At 36.7% G+C, this 23958-nt stretch overlaps 1 long non-coding RNA gene across 2 annotated transcripts in view; it reads right to left on the reverse strand.

The window, feature by feature from the left end:
* LOC113604316 (uncharacterized) overlaps positions 1-15370 on the reverse strand; it is a 249400-nt gene extending 234030 nt beyond the window's left edge. For both annotated transcript variants that reach the window (XR_008293911.1, XR_003426175.2), the window contains exon 1: positions 15070-15370. This is a non-coding gene — a long non-coding RNA (uncharacterized LOC113604316). The remainder of the gene's footprint in view (positions 1-15069) is intronic.
* Positions 15371-23958: the final 8588 nt, after the last annotated feature.

The following is a 23958-nucleotide window of genomic DNA, read 5'->3' on the forward strand; positions in this document are numbered from 1 at the left end:
CAACAGTTCCTTAACTGGTTTTACTGACTTCATTCTTTCCATTCTCCAATTTATCATCCACACACATATCCAATTCATCTTTTTTAATGATCTAATTTTATTTTCATCCTCTGCTAAAAACCTCCTACAGGTCTCCCTCACTCTTCAGAGAGAAGTTCAGAGAGCAATCTAAAAAACAGGCTTGCATGACTCCAGTGGGGTCCCTGTGGACCATTGTCCAATTCTCTGGTTCATCTCCAAGAGCTAGTGTCCTTTCTTCTCACTGCTGTCTTAATATCCCTGTCTTTGTCTTTGTCATTCTGAGCACTCCACAGGGACACCTCTATTCTAATATTCAGTACGCTTACAAAACTGCCCTAACTGGAAATCCACAGCCATCTACTTGATGAATAGTTTCTACACTACAGTCCATAGTATCTATTCTGACTCCTCATGTTTCTCCAGCACCCATATTAACTTTATGGCTTCATGTTCCTCATGTAGAATTTTTGTCTCTCGCACCCCCCACCCACTGTCCTTCCACACAGAACTAGTTACATGATAAGTGCAGAATCAACACTGCCTGATGTAAATCACCATACCTTTCAAACGTCTGGACCTGATGGAAGTCACAGAAAGAGTGATTGCTTTTCTTGAAGACCAGAAGTGGAAAATTACAACTTGGAGACAGTTGTTATTTTTAAAGCCCCTTCCAGAAAGTGTTATAATGAATTCTAGCTGTTCATTCATGTGTACAAACTTATATAGCTGTTGCTTTATCAACATAAACATATGTTGAAAAATGGGTTGCTTTGTTTATTTATAGGCACATTTGTTTGCTTGGGGGGCGTTTGGAGGAATGACATTATACAGTTAAACCGTTAGTTTGCCATATGACCTTGTATAACTCCTTTAAACAATCTGGACTTTAATTTCTTTATTTGTTTGGGAAAGAAAAGTGATTATTAGATTCCTGGAACCATTTTAAGCTGGAAAGCTGTACTTTTCATTGGTCTCACAACATAGTTGGTCAGTAAGCAGTGGCTACTTTGTATCCATCCTCCCTCTTCTTCCTTGAATTTAAAATTCCAGGTTTGTTCAACCACCTACCTCTTACCTCTGGCTTTTCCCCGGGTTAGAACCTACTACTCCCAGCTCAGCTGAATACTAACTGTTCTAAATAATAATAGCGCTCTGATTCTCGTTGAGGATCCATCAATGGGCACGTAACCCTGTGAGAGTCTGCCAAAGGGCTTCTGGGTAAGGTTAAATCACTCTAGCTATAAAATCTTAAAAAAAAATAGTCCTTTTTACCCCTGAATATCTTATATCTAGACTGGTAAATTGGCTCCTCTCTGGCTTTTCTTGGAATAATGAGGGGAACTGACATAAGGGAAAACTGACACATTGTTGAGGATAGAAAACAACAAAGGAACCAAGTTGATACAATTGAGCTACTAAATCAACACACCATGAAACCTGCCTATGGCTAGTGCTAACTGTTCCCACCCGCAAGCCCTATCCACTCTCCTCTCCTTCCTTTTTTAGTAGTAAAATTTCACTTCAATTAAAAAAAATTGACATCTATTTTTGAGAGTGAGAGAGAGAGAGAGAGAGAGAAGGAGAAAAGGAGAGAAGGAGAGAAGGAGAGGGGGAGGGACAGAGAGAGAGGGAGACACAGAATCTGAAACAGGCTCCAGGCTCTGAGTGGTGAGCACAGAGCCAGGTACGGGGCTTGAACTCATGAACCGGGAGATCGTGACCTGAGGTGAGTCGGCTGCTTAACCGACTGAGCCACCCAGGCACCCCAAATTCATTTCAATTTTATTAGGCCAGTCATTTTCACAGCTAGGTATGACCTTGAGAAGGAGTCCTTATAAACAGAATGTGAACAGAACTGCCCAGTTTTCAACTTTCATGTTACTTCTTTAAAATGAAATTGCTTGCTTTGTATTTTGTCTTTTTCCCCTCTCCTATAGGCTAGAACATATTACATGGGGCCAAATGAGGCAGAAATGAACAGAAGAATGATAACATCACAAAGGATGCTAGAGTAACAACAAACAGAACTTTTGGGGAGGAGGACTTCACAGAGTAGAGCCACCTACCTGCCCTGAATACCCTCCTCTACATACGGTCCACCTACGTCTTGAGAAAGAAAATAGCTCATCTTGTTTAAGCATGTATTTTGGAGTCTCATTTTCATTGTAGCTTAACCTATACACACCTAATATGCCACGCTTCAACAAGACTTGTTGCTTTGTGAGGTAATATATTCCCTTTTCATTTAAGTCAATTTGCATAGTGAACTTTTGTTTCTAGATGCCCACGTCTTTCTAACTGGTCCAGCCAAATTTCACATCTGTGCCCTGTTTGTGAACAAAAGCAAAATAAAGGCTTTACAAAGCAACTACTGAAAATTAATGTCTAGAGGGTATTTCAATGTAGACTTAATCCAAATATGATCAGGAATTAAAAATAAAGAAATCATGGGCTAACATTTTTAGATTTTCCAACTGTTTGCATGCCTTCATGAATAATGGAAATAAGGGTAAGTGTCTGTAAATGTAGCAGAAAATCTAAGAAGAATTTAGAAAAACTTGAACAGCTCTTCAAAGCGGTAAGTACTGTGGGAAAGTCATTATGATTCAGAATTTAAGATCCAGGGAGATTATAGGAGTCCTTTGAATCACTGATGAGACAGCCCAAAGAGACACAGGAAATAACCAAACTAAAATTGTCAAGAGAGAGGCTGACCAATTCTTCCAAATGATGGAGGTGAGCAGCTATATGCTGTCACTTGGCATGATCAGGAAACAGTCTCAGGGGTTCCATGTCATCCCCTGAAAAATAAAGTGGCCGCTAAGATGCTTTCTAGATGTGACTGTCTACACTCTACAAATGTGGGACAGGTTCCCTTGCCCACCCTGTGCTGCTCCTCTGGCAAACTGGAAAACTTGTATGTAAGCGTTACAGAGCAGATACTTACTCTCTGTGAGAAAAGAGGCTTTAGAAGCGATCCAAGTGTCTACGTGGCATATACTGACATCGCTACAGACGTACCACGTCCATAGATGGAGAAAAAATCAATTTAATTTAGAACAGAAATATGAATATGTGATGATACAGTTAATTATCACTATAGATATTATGTACATTTTTTAAATTTTTCTTAACGTTTCATTTATTTTTGAAAGAGACACAGAGTGTGAGTGGGCAGGGTCAGAGAGAGGGAGACACAGAATCCAAAGCAGGCTCCAGGCTCAGAGCTGTCAGCACAGAGCCCGATGTGGGGCTTGAACCCACAAACCATGAGATCATGACCCAAGCTGAAGTCGGACACTTAACCAAGTGAGCCACCCAGGTGCCCCTTATGTACATTTTTTAAAAAGAAAAGAAAGTTCCTGATTATCAGCTGAACCACTGCTGAGAAACTATTAAAACCAGAGAAAATCAGGCTGTGGTCAGAAAATACCTCCCACACACACAAAACATAATTCTGCTGTAAATGCCCAAAGTCTAACTTTCTTAATTTGATGAGTCGTAAAATTCCAGAAAAGGAAGAACTTCAGCTGGTTTGTGTTGTTAGTTTTCTCCATTGTTTACCTAAAACTTTGGGGAAATAATAACGCATATAACATTCCAACTCTATGTATTATTATATCCCAACCTGTGTGAAATTTTGAGTATGAAAAATGGCAAATACCAGAGTGCTGGCTATGTTCCAGAAACATGTCTAAGTGTTTTATGTGTATTTTCTAATGGAATAAGCCCTACTGTTATTATCCTTATCTAATTTATGACTTTGAGGAAACCGCCCTGGTATAAATAGAGATCTAGAAGTCAACCAGAGATGAGCTATTCTGAGAGTATTAGCTTGTAACTCGAGCCTACCAGTTAATGCAATATTACACACTCACTAATAAATGTCAGCAATAAACCAGTCAAGATAACATCTCGTTTAACCATGAATTTTGGAGTCTCATTTTTATAGTAGCTTCACCTATACATACCTCATGTGCCATGCGCCAACAAGACTCATTGATTTGTGAGGTGATAGATGCCCTTTTCATTTACATCAATTTGAATAGTGAACTTCTGTTTCTAGATGCCAAAGTCCTAATTGGTCCATCCAATTTACCCATGAGCATTTACCCATGTTACCTAGAGAGAAAAGATGTATCACTTTATGCTTAACAGCTTTATAATAGAAGTCTACTAAGCTAAAGTGAAAAGAAATACTCCTACATGGTAACAACAGTTGAGCCAAAATATCATAGGTTGTTTTCTATCTACTGTTCTGATTTCCTACTATGTGCATATATCAATTTTAGTGCTCTAAAACAAATATATATTTGTTTTATATATGTATCAAAATTATAAATTGTTGGCAAGTGAAAAATTATGAGCCACACAAATACACCCTGTCTCATGGAAGGAAAGATATTGAAGTGGAAAGATATGGTTATTAAGCTGTAAGTATTAGTGTCACTTTACTGGTAAAAGAAGAAAGGAAATAATGACAAAATACAAAATGATAAAAATTTTAAGAATATCAGTTATTCAACAGCACCCATTATTTTGTTTTTGTTTCATTTTTGTAAGGAATCTATGAACCTCAAGTTCACATCATAGAATTTGGTAATATGCAAAAATAATTACAGAAATGGTCATCAGAAATGGAAGAACTAAGAAGTCAGGAAAAACTACGGTGCAGTAGGTGAATTTGTCTTAAGCGTCTCTCCTAGGAAAACAACACAAATGTTAGAATTAAAAACATAATCATCGGGACGCCTGGGTGGCCATCAGTTAAGTGCCTCTGACCTCAGCTCAGGTCATGATCTCGCGGTTCATGAGTTTGAGCCCCATGTCAGGCTCTGTGCTTAGAGCTCAGAGCCTGGAGCCTGCTTCAAATTCTGGGTCTCCTTCTCTCTCTCTCTGTCCCTCCTCTGCTTGAGTGCTCACTCTCTCTCAAAAATAAACATTTAAAAACTGTTAATGTAATCATTTTAAAAGAGTTATCGATCTGAAAAGATAGTCGGTAAGCTAAAGTCCTAAAGCGCAACGCCATGTCCCCCTGGTGGCACCTGCCAGTATCACACTCAGGGCTTTGATGTGCTATCTTTACACAGTGAGAAATTCTAAGTCAAGCGCCAGACTCATCAAAAGTAAGAGTCTCAGAGAATACCCTTCTTTGTATTACGTTGGAATTTCAGGATGGGCAAGCATAAACATGCTTCTCTCTCCCTCCTGAAAAAATAAATAACAAAGGAAAAGAATACTGGAGTGTTGAGCCCAGCATGAGAAACAAGAGAATAAAACGTTCCTGAGAAGTTTTAGCCACAGCATTGGTTTCTTTAGGTTTACACATAATCGAGGTGGAGCAGGCTACATCAAGCCACAAATCTGATTTTAGAGAGTCCCAAAATGGTACTCTCCCAGACACCAAGCAGAATCAAACACTTCAACTCTCTGCAAAAAGGATATTTATTCCAGGCCTCCAGAAACTGGCATACTTTTTTGAAAGCCAGGACCAGGATATAAAGCTTAGCTGGTGACAAAGGAAGTAAGATAATCTGAACAAAACCATAAGAAAAATAATATGGAGCAGAAAGAGAGTCACACTGAATTTTAAGTACTGAAAACCAACATTATTTTTTAAAGATAATTATATTTAAACAAATAAAGAACAAAGCTGAAAATATGTGTAGGGAACAGGAAAATATAAGAGGTAAAATAGTAAATAGAAATTTGAGAATGAAAAACAATTAAATTTAACAATTCACTGGACATTTCTGATGGGAGGTTAGGCAGAGCAGAAAACATACTTAGTGAAATGGAATATATATAGATCTGAAGTATCTGCATTTCAGCATGGAAAGATAAGATAGAGTAAACTCAAAGAGAAGTTGGGATATAGAAAATAGAGTGAAAAAAGGTGAAAATACTAAAAGGAGAGGAGGAAAGAAGAATAAAAGCAGAAGAAACATTGAAAAGATTACAGTTGATAATTTTCTAGAGCAAAAAAAATTCTGTTTCAAAAACCTCAAAACTTTTCAAGCAGAATAATTCAAAATAAATCCACAACCTGACACATCAGAGTAAACCAGTATAGAAAGCAGATAATGAGCATTTTTTTAAAGAACAGGAGAAAAATAAAACACTACTTTCAAAGAAGTTTGACACCTAACTTCTCAACAAGAACAATGCAAGCCTGAGAAAGTGGAATGATGCCTTCATTGTGAAAAAAATAAAACATAGAAAGCAAAAAACAAGAGCCCACTTAGGATTCAGTTCTCAGTATAAATATTCTCCAAAAGTAAAGACATTTAAGACATGGACACAGAAAAAAGGAAGTTTCCATCCTCAAGCCTACACTAAAGGTAAATCCCTAAAGGGTATGTGTCTGTCAGATGAAAATGATCCTGGATAGAGTTCCATAATGGAATAGATAATTAATGTGTAGATAAAAATTGACTATGTACAGTAAAAAATAATATTTTGTGGAATTTAAATCAACTAAAATTAAAATACACAAAAGCAATACCATATAATTTAGGAGGAGAGTAAAAGCTTTATACGAAATTTCTCTGTTATTCAGGAGAGAAAATATTGGCCTTGATTGACATTAGAATTTGATGAGTTAAGGATGCATATGTAATTTCTAGGTTAGTCATTCAGTGGGCATTGATACCACACGTGTAAGGAGAAAAAGTGAAGCCATTCTCAAACAATCAAAATCAGACAGAGAGTAAGAGGTGGGGGGGGGGGAGGTAGGGACAGAAAGAATGAAAAGCTACAATAAGTGGAATAAATAGAAAGCACAAAATATCCAAATAGGTTAATAATTCTATGAATTACAAATACAAAAAGTCCTTCAATTAAGGAATAAAGAATAATGATAGAAAAAAAGGCAAAAACAGATCATATATCACATCAGAACTTCACTAATAGAAATTGTAAAGCAAGTGCTTCAAGCAGAAGGAAAAAGACTCCAGATACGAAGTATGATATACAAGGAAAGAAGAAAGTAAGTTACAGATGTGTGTTAGCAAATTTAAGCAAACATTAAATGCACACACAGAACAGTAATAACACTCCTAGTTGACAAAGTAAAAGTACAAGAAATGTACAAGAGATGGCAGAAATGGTGTTAAAGTGTTCCAATTTTATGACATTAGCTGGGCAAAATTGCTTCTTCATTTCCCATTTCTGACATTTCAATGGAGGCCTTGTTTCATGTCCTGTGCCTTTGTTGATGTTATTCCCTTAGCCTGGTTAGCTTTCCTTCCTTTCTATTTCCAGTTATTCAAGCACTATCTCAAGGCTTTACTCAGATGGCAAACCCTTTCAAATGGTCCAAAATGTCTCTCTTCTGCACTCCCATAATCCTGTGTATTAAACTCCATTTTAACACAGATTGTTCCTGTCTCATATTATTTGCAGAGACTATTCTGAATTCATGTTACTTTTTCACAAGATGCTTAGTATTTCTCATAGGAGTGGATACATCCATGTACAAATGGTCAAGCATACATTTACAAATAAATCCTCGGTCTAAATGTATTTCAGTAGCATAAATATGTATCACCAATGCCTGCTAGAGACCTTATTTTTTCTCATCAGATAAATTTTAACATGTAAAGAATACATACTTAAATACATGTACCCAAATCTTTTATGAAATCATTACCAAAAAAAAAATGTGCCAGACAATCATATAGCATTGATACTGTGTTTATATAGGAGTTCCAAGAACAAAGAGATGTTTTAGGCCTCAAAAAATGCAAATCAGGAAGTAGAGAAAAGCTCAAACTTCTTATCCTCTGACTAAGCTTTTTGTAATCCAAAACAATAGGTTTTACCTCTGGTTTGATTTCAAATGAGTGCTTAGGCTAGCTTTTGTTCAATTCAACATCCTTGTTTATTTCTAACGGAAATTTAGAAAATGCCCGTTGGGTCTCTGTAATGTCTTAGTCTTTTTAACTTTTGGAAAGGGGCTAAAGAAAATAAAAGAAATCTTAAAAAAAATCTCTAAATCTCAAAACCATAAACAAAAGTTCTAACTCTAAGTCAAATGTAATTATGCAAACCCTGATTTCCAACTAATGAGGTCATATAAAATAATACACCTGTTTCTTTCACTCAAATCCTTCAAGGAAGACTGTTAATGAGAAAAACACAATAAAAATCAGCCCAAGTGAAAGAATGACTTAAGGATCTCCTACAGGCTTTATTTGAGAATGATTTTCTGAAAAGATCTGAAATCTTTGGAATGGAGAAGCTGACAAAAGAGGGAAGCTTCTGAAAGGAAAAAATAATTATGGAGGTAATTGGCAAAAGAGAAAATGAATGATTAGCTACCAAGTCAGTAGAATATAAAGCACCTAAAGCTTAGAAAATACAAGTCATGAAGGAATGTCTTCCTCTGGCTTCACTGGGATTACTTCCTACATGGGCCACATTGTGAATGCAGTCACCAGAACGGCTTTCAGGAATTTCAAATATTAATTGGGTTATTACTTAGTTTGAAAATATATATAGCACAGTACACTTAGCACTACAAGATAATGATTCAAGATGATTCTCTTAAGAATAGTTTCCTTTCCAATTAAACCTCCTAATACTTACAATAAGTATTTCATTTGTAATTGCTACTTCTCAGACATGCCCTATTAAAACACATCTTGAACCTCTTCCAAACTGCTCAGTCTATACTGAGCTATCAGGAAAACCTAACCTATTAAGCAAAGAGGGGTTTTGAATAAGGCAATGTCAACAATAACGTATTTATTTTCTTCTTTTTTAATGCTACTGTCTGCTTGTCAGGCCGGCCTATACATGGAGGATTGCATAAGGATCAGGAACTGTCTTGCTATCAAATATCTCCCTGATTAATAGTTTCAATTTTCAAAAACAACATGCATAATGACTTTGATGATAATTATAATTTTTTAATAATTATTACCATTGTTACTATATTAAAATCAGACTCTTATGGATTCTAATTATTTCTTTCATTATTTCATCATCCTCCTACAAATTACTTTAAATTTTTTTTAAATTTTTTATGATGCCTTATTCATGGTTGAATGAAGCGAAATTTATGCCTAGTAAAATAATTTTTTTAATTTCTTCGTTCAACACACATGGTGACACCTAGGGGATTAATGGTCAATATGTGGGCTTAAAAGACAAATAAATCTGACATTTCTCCAAGGATGGAAAAACTATTAAAATATCACTGATAATTTAATATGAATAGAAAATGTTAATAGATCTTTCTCTCAACCAAAATGCCACAATAATCTCAATATATATTTGTAATACATAAACCATGGAATGCCTAACAGAAACAAATACATTTTGAAATTTTCAAAAGGTTATACCTTAACTTAATGGTTCAGAAAACCTAGGTTTTACTAACTAATTTCTTCAAATTTCAGGTATTAGGTCCCCCATGTGCTTCTCATAATATTTCCCATAACACTGCTGATGGCTCCACTGGTAACTGAACAATAGCTAAGTGCTAAATTCGGCATTAACTCATCCTAGGAATTTTCTAGAAACAATGATATCCTAGCTAACTCTTAAGATTTATTTTCCTATGGAAAAAAAAAAGTTTTATTTCCTATCCCCTGAAGACTGAATGTATGCAAAGCTAACAACAGCGGCAAAACAGCCATAAACATTACAACTATCACTTATTAGGGATTAAATGTATGCCACATAATGTCATAAACTCTTCAAAAGATCTTCCAATTTAAATTTTCTTTTTTCTTTCAAACTTTACATCATTTCTTCTTTCTCTCTTTCCTTCCTTCCTCCCTTCTTTCCTTCTACAATCATGGATCTAACACTAAGACTATGCCCATGAATAATAATTCTTGCTCTCACAAAACTTAGATTTCTTTGTGAAAAGAGAGTAAGGCGTGATCATGTGAGATCATGACCTGTAGCCGAAATCAAAAGTCAGACGCTTAACCAACTGAGCCACTCAGATGTGTCTAGTCATGTACATTTTATTCTTATTTCTCACAATAAATCAATAAACACAGAAATAAAGTAATGCATGAATACCTACATTCAGTTAGTGCATAAGGGCCAAATTTGCTAAGAAGCACCTATTTGTGAAGGTATATATAAAAGGAGGTGACTCTTTATTTCAGGTTGTCAAGTAAGGACTTTCTGGGGACATATTATTTGAAATGCATCATATATTTGGCAAAGGACCAAGCCATCTAAAGGAAGAAACTTCCAGGAAAAAGGAACAACAATTGAGAAACATCAAGGTGGAATGAGCCTGACCTGTTAGAAGGAAAGCAAGATCAGTGTGCTGGGAATAATAGTCAGGAGCCTTATTGTATAGGATTTTGAAGACCATATGATGAAGTTTAATTTTACTGCCAAACTGGCATATAAATCAAAAATCTATTAAGTCAAAGCTATTAAGTTTACTCCCGCATTAACTTTAATACTTGCTGTTATAATATCCCTAATGATATTTTTAAATTTATAAAATTCAAGCATAAATGTTGTATCATTTGATCTTCAAAGCACACCTCAAAATAATCTCTAATCTGTATCTGCAGAAACTGAGCTTGAAGACCTAGCCTGAGGTTAAGGAGTTACTGAAGTTTAAACCTAGGACAAAAACTCAGGTCAGGGTTTTGAAATGCTTACATTCTTTCCACTATACAAAGCTGATCTTTGAGTTCCAAATCAAAATAAAAAGTCTATGAAAACTTGCGTGTTTGTAATTGATTTAAGTTCATGGGACTAGAATATAACATTCTATCAGTTTTACAAATACAGATACGCTTATAACATTGATTCAAAATCAGATGATCAATGTCTAGAAAATTCTCATCTCCACAGATTGCACACCCAATACAAATTATGGATAAAAACTATTATCAGGATAAAACATTGTAGGAGTCTTTCTTTTGCACATATTGTAATTCAAAAAAGATGCCAGATTGCTTGGAACTTCAAGTATTGATGTTTTAATGAGTAGACTATTTTCTCTAGTGGAGCACATCCAATTAAATTTAGCATTCAGTCATTTGCTAAAGGAACAGTCTGCAGCTTCTAAATGATTCCACTTCTCCTTTGCTTTTCCCTCCCTTCCCAGATGCCAGTTTGAGGACTTGTTTGTTTTTCTAAGAAGCACTGAATATCTCACTGGAATACATATTCATGGAAGAGAAGTCAAGGGTCTACCATATTTAGTAGCTCTCTAGGTTTTTTCTCAGATCCCCAGCCCCTCCTCTTTATTTACCTTTCCTCAAGTTTTAAAAGCTCAAATTCCTCAGGGCTCAATATTAACCTCTCTTTGTTCCATTCATTGCTTTGGTCATTAAGACATCAAATGCTTACTGAGTGCCTATCACGTGTCATACACTACGTGACTTGACGAACCAGCAAACACCAGTGGATAAAGCAAAAATCTCCATCTTCCCAGAATTTTATCATTTATTGTGAGAAACAAGAATAAAATGTACATGGCTAGGTGCACCTACGTGGCTCAGTCGGTTAAGCGAGTGATTCTGGATTTTGGCTCAGGTCACGATCTCACAGTTCATGAATTTGAGCCCCATTTTGGGCTCTGCTCTGACAATGCAGAGTCTGCTGGGGATCCTCTCTTTCTCTCCCTCTCTCTCTGCCTTTCCTCTGCTCTCTCTCTCTCAAAAATAAATAAACTTTAAAAAAAGAATTAAAAGTACATGACTAAATGTGAAATGAAATATAGAGGTCATTTCTGTAAAATAAAAATAGGGGCTAAAAGGAGGAGGGGAGTAGTCACTTTGGATAGGGTGATTATAAATGGCATTGGTGAGCAGACAACATTTGCAGAGGGACATGAATGAATGGGAAGCAAGACACAGAAAGATGTTGAGAAATAACATTCCAGGTAGAGTGAAAAGAACATAAAAATTGCTATGACACAGATGAGTTGAGCATGTTCTAGCAATGACCAGAAAGCCAGTGTTTTTCAGGACCAATAAACAAAGGAGAGAAGGATGGGGGATGTAGTCAGGAAGGTAGGGAAGGCAAGAAAATAATGGAGCCTTGTAGCTCCAGGGCAAGGTCTGGAATAAATGTTGACTACCTCGACATACCACTAGACAGTTTTGAATGGGCGACTGATGTTCAGATTTTCAATTTTAAAACATCATTCTGGTTTCCAGGTGTAGAATGTACCATAAACATATAAGAATAAAGGTACAAAAGCATGCTAGGAAGGAAATTATCTCAGTAATCCAGGAGGGAAACCGATGTTGCTTGAACTAGGGTGTTTATTCTGAAGCTGGGAAACTCGCTCAATTTGAGATCAATTTTTAAATTAGAGCAAATCAAGAGGACTTGGTTTTGGATTGGATAAGGTATCTGAGAGGGTGACAAAAGACAACTTGGTTTTTTTGGCCTGAGCTGGTGATGCCCTTTATTGAAATGGGGCAAACCTGGTAAGAAATATTATGTGAGGGTTATAAAATTAGGAGCAGGCCTTTGTGCAGAAACCGAGATATTTTCATTCTCCTTGAACTGGTTATATGCCCGATGAGTATTTGGTAGGTACCTGGAAATATGGGATAGTCAATGGCTATATACATTTGATGCCCAGATTCACTACTGAATTCTACTTTGCCTCATTAGTAAGACTCTAGGTTCACTTCCTTTTGAATAGAACACTGGCCAGAGATTGGGCCCTTATATTTGGATATTCTAAGAGTGTGGTCCTTTAAAAATTTATGAGCTGATAACCATTTATGCCCTAGCCTCCCAAACTAGGGAAGGAAGAACAGGGAATAAATTCTAAATTTTGAACCGCTAAAGTTGTAATCTGATGACAGACACTGATGAGCCATAAAGTCCAGTCAAATGACTCCTTGATAAAACTGTCCTCTGTCATTTCCCCAGAAATCATAGATTACCTTAGAAAGAAATTAAGCAGAATTGACATCAACACTCTCACCCCTCAGTGATTCAAACATTCATGAAAATGTTTCTACATTCTAGACAATTTTTTATTCATAATGTCATAGGTAAGCATTTAAAAAAATACAGTAAGACTAAACTTGTTATTCATTCTTTTTCTCCTTCTATTTCAATTTTTCTTACTTTTATGAACATTTATATACTTGGGAATAGAGGGTCTTTCAAGTATATTTACCACAGCTAAGTTAGTGCCCTTTAACTATAAAAATGAAAAAGAAAAATGGTATGACTTGGGAGCTGTGGGCAAGCTAAGTAGGGGCAGAGTGTCTCAGGAACTCCAGGTGGGACAAAAAAAAAAAGATTTTGTAGATCAAAAGCACTTCCGGAGTTTGATATGTTTTGAAAGCTTCCCACAAAGCAGTTTAATATAATCCATCAGTGGTATAATTACAGCTGAAACTACAGCACAATAAAATAAACCTATAAACCTTAATCCATTTCCATACAAATGTCCTTACTAATGAAATCAGGAAAATGAGTAGGAACTATGTACAAAGGCAGGCTGTGCTGAAAAAAGCCTTCAGTTCCACACAAGTTCTCCATAGGTCTCTAAAATATTATGCCATTTATGCAATTACAATCAGCTACTATTCTTAGGGGTTAAAGGCCCCAGCAAAATAAATGGAGATACTGCTTCGGTAAAGACGCCTCAATCAATCTGGAAATGTTTCTGCTTGTTCAGGAGGGTGACATACTCTAATCTGTATGGCAGACAATGGAGTTTCATTAAAAATCCTGATTTCACAACTCATTATATGATTGTCACATGAATGCATCCAGTCCCAATCCTGATGGTATAGGCTTTGTATTTCTCCTGGGTAGCAGGCACTGTACTGCACTAGAAAATGGAGCACAACCAGCCTTTTATGCTCCTTCTGAGAGGAGTGACTAGGAATATTGTAAGAATTCAAATTTTCTGATCAAAGTGATAGTTCTTCCAGGAAGTAATAGCATCTAAAAGCAGGACCAACAGGGGTAGATGGATGCAGAGAGAAAAACCAATACAAATTATAGGGACCAGACCTTGACTGCACTGTGTATCATTACATCTAACACTTAAAAATCATCACATCATCCCTTGAAGGTGTGAGAGTTTGCATGTCCAGCTGCAACCAGGGCCTAAACCCACTTAAGCTAGCTTGGTCAAGGCAAAAATATTTCCCTTCATAGAGAAATCGATGGCCAATACAAATATCCATTTATGTTCTCTAACATTAAATGGCTCCACATGGAAGGCATTTTGGTCCCTGGATAGTTACATCCTTGGCAGCAACCCAATTTCTGCTTATAAGCCCGATTAAATGGCAGGAGGAAATATGTGGCAGGCTTGCTAGGAGAAAACTCACTTTCAGAGGGCAGCTGAGGTTGCATGTAGCTGGGAAAATAACGCCAAGTAACACTCTGAATACTGAGGCAGGAGTTAAAAAGGGAAAGCAAACAATGTTCTGTAAGTCGGAAAGAACAGACAATATGGAGTGCCATAAAAAAATGGATTCAAGCAAGGCATTCAGACCAATGCTATATAGTTGTCCCCCTTATCCATGGAGGATACCTTCCAAAACCCCCAGTGGATGCCTGAAACCATGGAAAGTGGCAAACCTCCATACATCCTGTTTTTTCCTATCTATACACACCTAGGATAAAGTTTACTTTAGAAGTTAGGAACAGGCAGAGATTAGCGATAACTAATAATAAAATAGAGCGATTACAACAATACACTGCTGACCCCTGAACAACACGGGTTTGAACTGCACGGGCCCATTTCTACATGACTGTTTTACAGGCCTGTAAATGTAAACTTTCTCTTCCTTATGATTTTCTTAATAACATTTTACCTCTAGCTTACTTTATTGTAAGAATACAGTATATAATACATATAGCGTACAAAACACGTGTTCATCGACTACGTTATCGGTGAGGCTTCTGGTCAACAGGTTTTAGTAGTTAAGTTTTGGGAAAGTCAAAAGTTAGGGGAAGATTTTTGGCTCTGCCCAGGGTCGGCGCCTGTAACCTCATGTTCAAGGGCCCACTGTACCATAAAAGTTATGTGAATGTGGTCGCTCTCAAAATATCTCATTGCGCTGTACTCACCATTCTTGTTCTGATGTCGGGAGATGATAAAACGCCTGTGTAAGGAGACCAAGCCCGGTGAAAGATGCAGGCATTGCGAGGTAGAGTCAGACTGCTATTAACCTTCTGATGATTCGTCAGAAGGAGGATCGCTGGCTTCCAGACCTCAGGTGACAGTGGGAACTAAAACTGTGGAAAGCGAAACTGCGGATAAGGGGAAAGTACTGCATTTTCCTCTAAATGCCGCCTATAGTTAAGACTGAGACAGCAGGTGATGCTGATTAGGTAGAGTGCTCCCACAATTAGAATGTAATTCCAAGGGGCTCCTGAGTGGCTCAGTCGGTTAAGTATCCAATTCTTAATTTCTCAGCTCGTGATCTCACAAGTTTGTGAGTCTGAGCCTCACATCAGGCTCTAGGCTCACAGTGCAGAGCCGCTCTGACATTCTTTACAAGGTGACCAAAACAGAGCAGGGATATTCTCAGGAGACATAAATTTCCTACCCAAATGAAGCCACGAACATTTCTCACGCTAGCCAAGGATATTGACATGTCTTTCTCTTCCTGTGAGACTTTTGACCTGTGAGTTTCTTGATGGTGTAGTCTCTTCCTTGGATTGTGAGAGATCTTGGCAGCAAGGACACCCTCATCTACAGAATACTTAAGGAGGTAAAAGCAAACAAACAAACAAACAAAAAACAGGGCACTCATTTTTCAACACCATCTACTACCACTTTCAGAAAAAAATCTCTCATATCAAATACAAAATCTATAATATGTGCAATTAGATGCTGAACCCTGTAAGTATCTGGCGGCTCTGTTGTGTGTTTTGGAAGATCTTATGCTCAAATGTATGCGCATAAAAATGAGCATAGAAAATGTGAGCTTCTTGAGATGGAAATGATGGTTTAGAGACTGGACATTCAGGATAAGGAAGAAGCAGGGAATGAATGACTGAAGCCCAGAAACTAAGGTCAAGAAGTAGAAGTCTACTTCTGCCACATGTGTATTGCTATATCTATTTTGACAACCTCTCTTTATCATGAAGAGTTGCCTAGATATCTGAAGGACTATCTGCTATGCAATACCCATAATATCAAAGACATTCTGAACCATCTTACCTACATAGAACTCTACTTCCCCTTTAAAAAACTATTTAAGCATTGGCTTTTTCCACCTTGATTTCCAACGGGGGGAAAATATGCTTTGAGCTTGGTTTCTTTTTAGAACACATATCTCCCAGATGCTGATCTATGTTGTTGACTTCACCAAACTGAGTTGTTTGTAAGCCTGGCTTCTATCTTTGTTTGCTCAGCCTTAGCATTATTTTCAAACGCTAAAGCTTTCTCAGGAAGTTTACGTTCAATGAATTTTGAGTTGGGCCACATAATACACACAACAATCACTTTTAAAATCCCATTTCTGATATTCACAAGGTTGCAAAGACCAAATTGCTTTGTTGATCAATGAATTAAGTACATTCAGTGACTTTGTATCCAATAATCCTGACCATTCACAGTTGGAGAGCCACGCTGTGATTCCATCTTTTCTCTAATTCATGCTCACTGGGTGATTCTCCTGTTTGCCTACCCTTCACCTTAGTCTTTTCTGCCTTCCCTTTCCCCTGCAAAAGCCTCAGCAAGAAAGGGTGTCCAGGATGTCATAAAAAAAGAGTATCACACTATAGTCTCAAAGAATTTTTATGATTATGACATAACAGAACCATCCTCTCTCCTTCAGAAAAGGCTGTATTCTCTTAAGTATATTTTCAAAATGTCAGTTCAGCTAGTAACGATTCATGTTAGAAATATGCTGTACGAAATAAATATGACAACAGTAATAATGATGCCACAGATACAAATTTAAGCTCATGGAATCATTCAGTTCAAATGCAATAACAAACAAAAAAGAAAGTGAACAAAAAGAAAACAAAAAACCCCAAAAAACAAAACCCATAAGCTTCAGGGTCAGTCGATAAGAAATACAAAAGAGCAGGTATGTTTTCAATTTGTCTAGGGCCAGAGGCTCAGATTTCCCTAGAAGCAAGTTTTGCTATTGAGTTATTCTATCACATAAATTGAGAATCTATAGAGGAGTTAGATGTCTAGAATTCTACACAGAATCCTTCATTCGAAATGTCAAACCATATGTTTCCTCATGTTCCGGAGAGATCTTCTATGCTAGCAGAGTTCAGGAAAATTTTGTGACCATCCTCAAAATAAGGAGGTTGGCTAGATACCATCTAGTGTTTTCTAACACTAACACTTACATGGTTCTAAACTATGGCACACAATGTACTTAAATGGAGAGAGTGAACAGTGCATTGAAATCAGAATCACCCTAAAATTTTAATTAACATAAGGGCGCCAAATGGAACACCTCTTATCTGTATCATCAGTTAAACATATTGTTTTAATTTTTGTATGGAAGTCTGTGTTATTTCCCATAAGTGCTACATTTTCCTTTCTGGAAGGAAAGATAATATTACAAATAGTGACCAATGATCTCAGAAGGCTGCAATTAAAGACACTTAAAACAATTAGCCTGCACTTGAATTCCTTCACACAAGCTGCATTTATGGTTCCTGCATAGCAAGGTAGTAATAAGCAGCTTAGAACGTCTGTTGTCCTGGCACCTCGGCCAGTATATTCTTGCTAAGAGCAGAGCCATCAGGAAGTGAGAATGTTAAATTTCTGCAAAGGATATCAATTGCGCTTACCAGCTCTGCTCACCAAACCCTCTTCTGTTAAAGTATGTGGATATAAATTGAATAATTCACCTTTTACTATTGATTGAGTAAAAAAAGAAGGTTATTTGTTCCCGGTATAAGAATTATTTGAGTTGATTAATATATAAAGATTTTCTCTAGGACACACCTAAAGAACATTTAACATGTTCTCTCTGTAAATACATGATTACATACACGGTCACTCACTCACACTTAAGAGATATTAATTGAGAACTGATTATATGCCTGACAGAGTAATAGACTTTCCAGATTTATCAGTAAGTATAATGCAATACTTTCATTCAAGGAACACACAAGAGATTAAGACAAACATAACTGATACTGTTCATTAAAGACACATTGTGTGTATGTGCGTGCATGCATGGGTGAGCTCATATTCATGTGCGCACATGTGTCTTCTAAGGCTGCCTCACTCTTGTGTGATGACATAATGGATGGTCTTGCAGTCATATGACTTGAGTTTGAGCCCATAACTCCATCTTTAACAGCAAATATCCTTTGCTTAACTAAAAAGCTTTGGAACCTAACATTACACATGGAATATAAGGATACTTAACCAGTATTGTTTTCCATGTGAAAATTCATTTATATAACATGTGACATTTCATAATTTATATTTATAATTTGAACAAGCCGTCTTTAACATCACCAATGTGTATGCATTTTCTTTTTTATCATCTTTTCTCTGTGAAACTTCCTGCACAGGCTTTAAAACCCTCTCACATATCAGCACTAATATGTTGTCTATTCACAACTTTAATTGTTTGCTCCGGCAGAAATGACATCCTCATGACTGGCCAACTAGGGCCACTAAAAACAGTATCCCATGCCCTATACCAAAGCGTTGTTTATCCGTCTAGGGAGCTTTATAAAAATGGCCCCCAAATTGAAGAAAATATGAGCAATGACAGTTAGAATGCCGACTGCCCATTTCTTACTACATAATGGGCATATTGCGAGATATACCAGAATCTAACTCAAACAACAGAAGGACTAAAACTTCGAATGCTCAGCAGTTTAACATCTTTTTAAAGATACTGCTAATGCCTTTACCCAAGAGGAGACAATTTTTGATGAGGGCAACCTAAAATCTGTTTAAAATCAATAAGGTCTGTAACTTTACCCTTTGAATATGATGTTAGAAAATGTAGAACAATTGCTAAAAGTTACATCAATTACACATGAATATAGAGTAGGTGATGCACTGAATCTATCCTGCACCACCCCCTCCAGTCCCTGAAACAACTCACTTGAGCGTGAAAGTCAATTTAATTTTTTTTTCAATTCAAGAAATGGAATTTTCATTTTGTGTCATATTCATAAAAAAACTCATATATAACTCAGCAGGGTACTCACATGTGCTTAGAAACAATATTAGGTATGGGAATTACCTTTTGTACCATAAAGACAAAATTACTCACTGAGAAATAAGATTTTAAAGGATCTTCAGGAAGCAAACGAAGAAAAAAAAAACATACAGGATTTCATCCGAGACTGAAACTGTTGTATTGCTCATCTGCAGGCTAGCCTCATCCCTCCTGTTTCAATTTTACATCTCTACTTAGATTCTCTTCTCTCTCAGGAGCACGAAAGACTGTTAGATTTTAATGAAGACGTGTTGCAGAGGGAGCCATGGGGCTAGAAATATGAGTTCGAATCCTACAAACTGTTTCTTAGGAACAAAAGCATGGAAGATTAGGTATAAAGGGATTATAGATACACGTGCAGTTACAGCAAAGTAAATTTACTTAATATGATACCATTAAGTATTTTCTATGTTATTAGAAAATCTTCAGAATTATCATTCTGAAGATCTTATAATATTTTATAAAGCAGATGCACCATAGGCTACTTAACTAATTCCCAGTTGGAGACATTCATATCTTTCCCCCTATTTCGTACTGTAGTAAAACATATTACAATAATCTTCTTTGCCCTTTAGTGTTTCCCCTTTCCCCACACACTTTATGTAGTCAGAATATTTTTCTTGGTTTATATTCACAGAAGCATATTTATTAGGTCAATATTTATAAATATTTTTAAGCTCTTCTCATATTGCCAAGTTCCTTACCAAATGACTTATAAAAATGTAGCTTTATAAACAAGTGATTGTTTCAGTGTATCTTTGCAAGCACTGGGTATCATTTTTTTAACCTTAAGTTAACTAAATTGTAAACAACATGACTGGTGTGCATGGGTGGTGATATGGCGGAAATGGACCCAAAGTCTGAATTTCTCAGTGATTCATTCATTTCTACTGAAATGGTGGTAAAACCTGGTCAGAACAGAAAAAAATCTTGGAAGAGCCTTAAGCAAACTTCTAGGAGTTCTTTCTTCTTGAGGTATCTTGAGGCATAATTGACAAATAAATTATATTTTAAATGTACAATATGGTAATTTGATATATTTATACATTGTTAAACGATTCTCATATTTTTTAATTACAGCTTAAGAGAGAGGCATATACTAGGGCCCAATGTCAAAGAGATAATTTGATCATTTGGATCACCTTTGCCTTTTAAAAAAAGTTTTTATTATTGAAGTATTATTGACATTCAACATTATATTAGTTTCAGGTGAACAACATAGTGATTTGACAATTCTATAAACATTACACAATGCTCACCATGATACATGTAGTTACCATCTGTCACCATATGTTATTACAATATTATTGACCATATTCCCTATGCTATACTTTTCATTTCCATGACTTATTTATAACTGGAAGACTATACCTCTTAGTCCCCTTCATCTATTTTGCTCATCCCTCATAACCCTCCCCTCTGGCAACCACCAGCTTGTTCTCTGTATTTATGAGTCAGTTTATGGTTTGTGTTTGTTCATTTGTTCATTTGTTTTGTTTCTTGGATTCCACCTATAAGTGAAATCTTATGGTATTAGTCTTTCTCTGTCTGACTTCACTTAGCATAATACCCATGTTGCTGCAAATGGCAAGATCCCATTATTTATGGCTGAATAATAGTCCACTATACACACACACACACACACACACACACACACACACACACACACATATATATAATATCACATCTTCTTTATCTATTCATCTATCAGTGGACCTTTGGGTTGCTTCCATATCTTGGCTATTATAAATAATGATGCAGTAAACATAAGGGTGCACATATCTTTTTTTAATTAGTGTTTCTGTTTTCTTTGGATAAATACCCAGCAGTGGAGTGTTTTCTAATCCAATTAAGTATTACAAAAGAATGTTAGGAACTGAATATAATGCAAAAGGTATTTATCAGCATGGACTGAAATATATGCATACTTTATTCAAAAAGAAACTTGAAGGGGCACCTGGGTGGCTCAGTCGGTTGAGCGTCTGACTTCGGCTCAGGTCATGATCTCACAGTTCATGGGTTCGAGCCCCACACTGGGCTCTATACTGACAGCTCAGAGCCTGGAGCCTACTAAGGATTCTGTGTCTCCCTCTCTCTCTGTCTCTCTGCCCCCTCCTCCACTCATACTCTGTCTCTCTCTGTCTCAAAAATAAATAAACATTAAAAAAAGGAAACTTGAAAATCTACTATTTGTAAAACTGCCATATGCTTATGGAACATCATATTTCATATAGTATTTAAAGGTTTCTAAGATATAGCCATGAATGTGTCAATGAATGACAATGAAATATCTGCTTAAATGTCAATATTTTATATATATTGACAATGAATGACAATGAAATATCTGCTTCAATGTCAATATTTTATATATATATGTATGTATATATATATATATATATATATATATATATATATATATATACACACACACACACACACACACACGCACATGGTTTGGTAGATTTAATATAAGCTTTGACGTTATATAAATCTAAAGTAAAAATATGATTCTATTATATACTAGCTTTCTGATTTTGACTCATTTTTTTAACCTTTCTAAAACTATGTGTGAAAATTGCTAGCACATGGTATGTGCCTAATAAATGGAAATAAAGCATGAGGAATGGGCCAGATAATTAAACTAACATATCTTATAGTTAGTTATCGAGTGACTGTTGCACTCCAGATCAGAGAACTCCACTACTGACGCAGGACAGCTGTAGTTACGGGATTTAGACTCAGCAGAGGGGTAACAATGTATCTCTGAACACAGTCATCATACATGTAGGCAAATGCAAATGTTAAGAACCCTGGAATATATATGTGATTGGAGGCTACTAAAATAATAAGCAATACAATTAGCAACTCTTCCAAGTAAGTTTCCATACCTGTCACGCCACATATTTCTGGGGACTACTTCCGCCGCTAACAACGGGATCATTGAAACATTCTTTGGACAAACTGGCAGGTGAGTCTGACAAATATAATTACACTGAGAAAATAAGATCTCAATTCCCAAGGAAGGTAATTCAGAGAGTTAGATGCCAGGAGAAGAAAAACTGGTCCAGCCAAAGGGGGCAATGGGGAAATGAATTAGTACAGCAAAGTTGTCATTCATTCATATATCCTGTCGTTTGCAGAGTCTAGGGGCCAGCAGGGATTGATTGGGCCCAGAAATCTGTTGAGCTGTAGTATGTGAGTCTGTCATGTCTCTCATACACACTTCTTCCTTGCTAGAATAAAAGTAGTAATCATGAATAGCAAGGCATCATTTTCTTGCACAAGAGAGAGAAAACACAAGGATATAAAGATAGAAAATATAGTCTTTACCTGCTAGCCTAAAAACACTACCTAAATTAAAAAGTATACCTAGAAGAAATTGAGAATGAACCACCCAAGTGCACTCATCTGATGGCTCTAGTCAGAGGTTACGGGATCTTCATTCATCCATCCATTCATTCGACCTTAATGGAAGGGCTACTGTGTACCAGGTATCAGTAGCACCAGAAATGATATATGACCCTCGAGGAATCTCATGATCTGGTAAGGGAGATCAAGAAGTAAAAAGAAGCCCAGTAGAGTGAAATAAATGTTTCGATGGATGGTTTTACAAAAGGTCAGTGGAAGTAGAATGGTAGCCCTCAAAGGACTATCATTTTATGTATAACTAAAGAAGATTTCAATCAACATTTTCTGAGTGCTTACTATATGAAAGGAAAGTTGGGGTTTTTTGGCTAGGGAAAATAACCATCTCCACATTCAAGAATACTCTCGACATTAAGGAGAGACAAAAGTCATCCATTAATTATTAAAACATTTTTTCATATTGTATCTCACAGATATGTGCATACCAAGTATTCACAGAAGAGAATTCCTTACACTTTTCTTCATTGGACATTGTGAGGAATTGTGCCATAACTCTACATCTCTCTGCTGAAGTTGGTTCCATTTGCCAATGATGTTGTTCAAATATGGTGTCCAGAACTGAATGTTATATTCTGCGGGAGACCTTGAGGTCCCCATAGGCAAAGGAGATGTGAAAGAAGAGATATAATGCCAGGAGAAGAGAGAAATGACAACCCAGCACAAGCTGATCTAGATGAGGTTGTATGGTTTTCCTTCTAGACTCCACGCTTGTAAGTGAAACGTAAAGAAGAGCCTTCCTCCAACACTCAAATGGCTTTAAGGAACATTTTTAGAATGCAATTGATTTAATGTATTTTAAAGATAAGTGCAAGCAGAGCTCTTGTTGTCTTTGTCTCTCCTACAGGAATTAAATGCACAATATGAAACTTCACCTGTCTATTTTTTCCTCTCTGTATAACCTCATTGCACTGCATTGGCTTGGCAGGACACATCCCATTGGTGCTATCCCACTAACCTCTCATCACCTGTTGGATGCTCTGCCTCTCGCTGCTCTTGCATGACTCACATGCCATTCTCAGTGGCTCTATTTCTAAAAGTTGCTCTCAAATCTCTAGCTTGGAAAGAGTTGGGGATGTCCCGAGGCTTTTCCAAGGATTGTTTCTCGATTTAAATAAAACATTATTGCATTCCTGTCTACAGGTACTCCTGGGCCTATGCAGATGATGGTATCCTGATACTTTATTTAGGAAAAGGAAAAGAATCCCGCAGCTTTCTTTGCTGCCTTGGTTAAGAATGCATTTCACTGGCTCGACAGGAGTCAACTGACGTCCACAGTGCACATGGCTATATGGTCCCTCATGCTCTTGTCTTTGCTGTGAGCAGCCAGATTAGAAAAATCACAGGTCTCCAAAGCTAGTTAGACAAGGAA

The sequence above is a fragment of the Acinonyx jubatus genome, chromosome E2 (assembly GCF_027475565.1).
Source record: "Acinonyx jubatus isolate Ajub_Pintada_27869175 chromosome E2, VMU_Ajub_asm_v1.0, whole genome shotgun sequence".
Lineage (NCBI taxonomy): Eukaryota > Metazoa > Chordata > Mammalia > Carnivora > Felidae > Acinonyx > Acinonyx jubatus.